Source organism: Penaeus chinensis, chromosome 34 (assembly GCF_019202785.1).
Source record: "Penaeus chinensis breed Huanghai No. 1 chromosome 34, ASM1920278v2, whole genome shotgun sequence".
Taxonomy (NCBI): domain Eukaryota; kingdom Metazoa; phylum Arthropoda; class Malacostraca; order Decapoda; family Penaeidae; genus Penaeus; species Penaeus chinensis.
In genome coordinates, this window is record NC_061852.1 from 31,355,787 (window position 1) to 31,360,786 (window position 5,000).

General features: G+C 41.1%; 1 protein-coding gene across 1 annotated transcript in view; it reads right to left on the bottom strand.

Annotated features, from left to right (window-relative positions):
- The window catches only part of LOC125043882 (60S ribosomal protein L30-like), a 10,604-nt gene that overhangs the window by 4,862 nt on the left and 742 nt on the right, over window positions 1–5,000 (bottom strand). The gene's annotated exons all lie outside the window — the stretch shown is intronic.

Sequence of the window (5,000 nt, forward strand, 5' to 3'; positions counted from 1 at the left end):
AGACGTGACCTGTATTGAAGGGGTTAACTACTTCTAATTATTTAGACTATTTTGTATAATAACCTTATGCTCATGCCATCTTAGAGCTTATAAAAAAAAAATAAACATGTACATCTGCAGCAGCCTGATACATATGTAGAAAATTAAAATATCTAAAACACCCTCACATAGCCAGAGTTCTTAATGTGGTACTTCTATAGAATGGCAGCAAGTGCTAATACAGGGTGGGTACAAGGGTACTTGCCTCCCTGTCTAGAGAATAAAGCTAAGGTAGGAAAGGTTAAGTTTAGACTTTGGCTTTGCAACCCCTTATCTCATATTGCTGTTAATGTCACTAACATTATGGTAACAATAATGTCTGATATAAATAACAACATTAACATCGTTAGCTTTAGTAAAACTTTATAAAACTTTCCGTACATGTCGACCAAAAGTACAGTAAAATAAGTGTATGGAGTGGATATTCTTGACAAAAACTAAGACGAGTTTTCATCTATGGCAAAAGGTGCACAAATCTAAAATAAAGGAGAAGACATAAGATCAACCCTTCATTTTCCAAGTCCCCATCCATGTTTACCTTGCGAAGATTATAACAAACGTGATGTGTGACTCATTACTACGATCCATCAAGTAATACATGTATTGCCATGCGCTTGTGAGAACATTTAATTTGGCATTACTAGCGTCTTCTTCCAAAATCATTTATGTAAAGCATTCTAGTTTTATTATGCTTCTTTTACGTCTTTTGGTAATTATTTATGCTATTCTGTACAATAACCTTGTGCACACGCACGTTTTCCCTGGAAGATTTGATAGGCTGTGTAACGCCCATTCACTGAGAAACGCTGGCGTAAAAGGTGTATATACTACTAAGGGGGCCCAGGGGGGATAGCCCCTTGGCTAGGCACATTTAATACCACAGGGGTCCAGGAGGCAGAGCCTGCTAACTAGGTAATATATTGATAGTAGTGTATAAATCCAACGGGATAAGGTTAGGTTAGGTTAGGTTGGTTTAATGGTTAGGACGCTTTGTACGACTACCTCGGGATCTGGATTATGTGAGATCCCGTAGATTCTTTCTGAACGATGGGTTTGGTTCCAAGTTTTTCTAAAGTTTTGTGCTCGTTTTACACATTCCTGTTCTCTATTTTTCTTATTTCAGCCTGTTTCACCCCGTAATTTCCCTGATCTACTTCATGCCCTCCCCTGCTAACAGGGAAGGGTATGTTCTCGTGAGATGAGAACGAATCTGATGATAATCTGTCGCATTCTCCAGCCGACAATCTTAATGTGATTTGATAGGTTCCGATAGCAGGGGAGGGCATGAAGGAGATCAGGGAAATTATGGGACAAAATAGGCTGAAATAAGAAAAATAGAGAAGAGGAATGTGTAAAACGAGCACAAAAAACACTTAAAATTGGCTAATGAAACTGCAGACATCACCACCATCTTTGAAAGTCTACGGACCGACGCACCAACTTTCGAAAAACTCTACAGGAACCAAACCTATTGTTCAGCAAAAATCTACGGGATTTCACATAATCCAGATCCCCTGTAGTAATCGTACAATGCATCCTCACCAATAAACCAACCTAACCTAACCCTGTGGGATTTATACATTACGATCTATAAATTCCCAAGCCAGGGGGCTCTGCCCCCATGGCCCCCATGGTATTAAATGCACCTAGTGGACACCCTAGTAATATATAAACCTAACCTAGCCTAGCCTAGCCCCCTAAGTAGTATATACACTTATCCAGGGGGGCCACACCCGCTGGTCCCCGTAGTATAAAATCGGCTAGCCAGGGGGGCTATGCCCCCTGGACCCCCAGGGTTAATCCACATGCCTTAATATAGCGAAAGACCAGACTTTCCTGCGCTTCATGGAGTCAATGCTGCACTTATAGCAAAACATTTCTCACCAGCGTTTCTCAGCAAATGGCCTCGCACAGCCTGTCAAATCTCCTGGTGCGCAGACGCGCATGCACACAAGGAAATTGTACAGAATAGCATAAAGAATTACCAAAGGCCATAAAAGAAGTATAATAAAACTAGAAAAATGCATTACATAAATGAATTCAGAAAACATGCTAGTAATGACAAAAGCCTCAAGCGCGTAACAATACATGGACTACTTAATAGATCACAATGAGTTAAGGCGTGGTTACACTGCCCATCGATTCATCAAATCCAATCATTTTGAGTGGGATTTGCCCATCGATGGGTTTATTCCACTTTTTTTGTCCACTCGTCCGAAGCGATGGGCACCCCATCGTCTGTCGATGGACCAGTGGAAAAATCATATTCGTTGAGAGTCTATAGTATACCTGGTATTAGTCTCATTATATATTTTATGCAGTATTATTACTATATATATAAGTAATCTAAAATTAATAATCAGGTAAATGTTACCGAGAGTTCCAAAATCAGATTGTTTGTTTGTTTCCTCTACCCAACGATCTTGGGGGATGCGTGGGGAACCGGGGGTTTTGGGGGGGAATAATGGATGGCACTGGATGTCAAAAGGAACCTGCAGAAATCGAAGAAAGTGATTTATGAAACGTTAAAAAGTCGTTTTTTCGAAAACCTGAGCCAAATTTGTCCCGAAAAGCACAAAAAACGAAGGAAATCGACCAGTGAAACTCTACGGACGCCCCACCATCTTTGAAAGTTTACGGATTAACGCGCCAACTTTCGAAAAACTCTACGGGAATCAAACCCAACGCTCGGTAAAAAACTACGGGATTTCACATTATCCAGATCCCCTGTGGTAATCGTAAAATGCATCTTAAACAATTAACCAACCTAACCTTAACCCTGTGGCTTTCATACACTATGATGTATATATTCCCTAGCCAGGGGGCTCTGCCCCCTGGCCCCCGTAGTATTATATGCGCCTAGCCAGGACCCCCTAGTAATATACAAACCTAGCCTAGCCTAATTATATTCACCTAGCCAGGGGGCTACGCCCCCTGGACCCCATTAGTACTATATGCGCCTAGCCAGGGGGCTATGCCCCCTGGACCCCCGTGGCTTTAAGAAAATACGATCTATATATTCCCTAGCCTAGGTGCTCTGCCCTTTGAACCGCCCAGGGTAAAACCAAATACCTGTATATTGCGAAAGATCGAACTTTTCTTCGCTTCCGTCTATGGTCCGAGTTCCTTGGTTTGTAATCACTTTTTCGACATTTGGGGCACGTGTTGGGCTCAAATATCAAGCTGAGATAGATGCAGATATCTAATTGTTCTATATATCCACTATACGGCCTTAAAAATGGTGTTTCGGAACTAATGGCGACTGACGAAGTGTCAAATCTCCCCGTGGAAAAACGCACATGCGCACATGGTTATTGTCCAAAATAGTGTAAATAATTACCAAAGCACGTAAAAGAAGTATAATAAAAGTTAAACAATTCATTAAATACACGAATTCGGAAAATCAGACTCTGGTAATTACAAAATAATCGTTTTCACAAGCGCGTAGTAATACATGGACTACTTCATAGATCGCAATGAGGAGTTACGCGTCACATTTGTTTTGGTCCTGGCAAGGTAAACATGGATGGGGACTGCAGAGCCTATTTTTGTCATTTCCCTGGAAATATGAGGCCGCTCCAGATTTAGTTGTATAGATTCCTACTCTATTTTCTATGCTCTACAAGATGGCAATGTCCAATTTGCTCTACCTCCGTGCGTCGCTCTCGGTAACATTAACCAATAATCATAATTGTAAATTATCATAGATATACTTATATGAATTATTATTTTAAAAAATCAAACAATGCAATATATCTTGTATCCTCATTTGACCGACGAACATAAACAACCGCGCACCTTTTTCGAAGAGGAAGAACGTCTTCTCGTCATAAAAATGTGGAATTCGGAGGCAATTACCTCTCTTCTAGAGAAAGTGAGCCAAGAAGATGTCCTTTGGAATATAAAGCATCCATATTATCTTTTCATAGTTCTTTTCGTAGTTTAACCAAAACGAATGGGTGGATGGGCTCCAACCCACTGATAATCATTGGATTCCAACGAAATTATGGGCAGTCTAACCGTAGCTTTATGCATCACATTTATTTTGATCATCGCGAGTTAAACATGGAAGGGACTTAGAAAATGAAGGGTCAATCTTCTGTCTTCTGTCCTTTATCTCCCTTATTTTAGATTTGCGCACCTTTTGCCATAGTTGAAAAGTGTCGGTTAATTTTCCGAATATGACAATCTCCGTCGGATTCTCCAGCCAACAATCTTGATATGATTTGATAAGTCCCAATAGCAGGGGAGGGCATGAAGTAGATCAGGGAAATTACGGGGTAAATGAAACTCTACGGACATCCCCGCCATCTTTGAAAGTCTACGGACAGATTTGCCAATTTTAGAAAAAATACGGGAACCAAACCCATAATTCGGCAAAAATCCTACTGGATTTCACATGATCCAGATCCCCTGTGGTAATCGTACAATGCATCCTCACCAATAAACCAACCTAACCTAACCCTGGGATTTATACACTGCAATCTATATATTCCCTAGCCAGGGGCCTCTGCCCCCCGGGACCCCTGTGGTGATATTTACACCTAACCCCCTGGACCACCTTGGTAGTATATACACCTAGCAAAGGGGGTTATTCCCCCTGGACCCCCAGGGTTAAACCACAAACCTTTATATAGCAAAAGATCGAACTTTTCTGCGATTCCGTCTATGGTCAGAATTGCTTGGTTTCTAATAACTTTTTTTGCCATTTGGGGCACTTCTTTGGCTCAAACATCAGGCATTGATTGAGAATAAGGTCAATTTGTCCTGCATGTCCACAATATGACTTTAAAAATGACCCGTAGTTGATGCAGCACTTAAAACGAAACATTTCTCACTGAATGGGTGCCGGCATACCTGTCAAATCTCCCGGTGAACACGCCCGTGTGCCCTAGGTTATTGTACAGAATAGCGAAGTAATTACCTTATTTTAGATTTGCACACCTTCTGCCATAGATGAA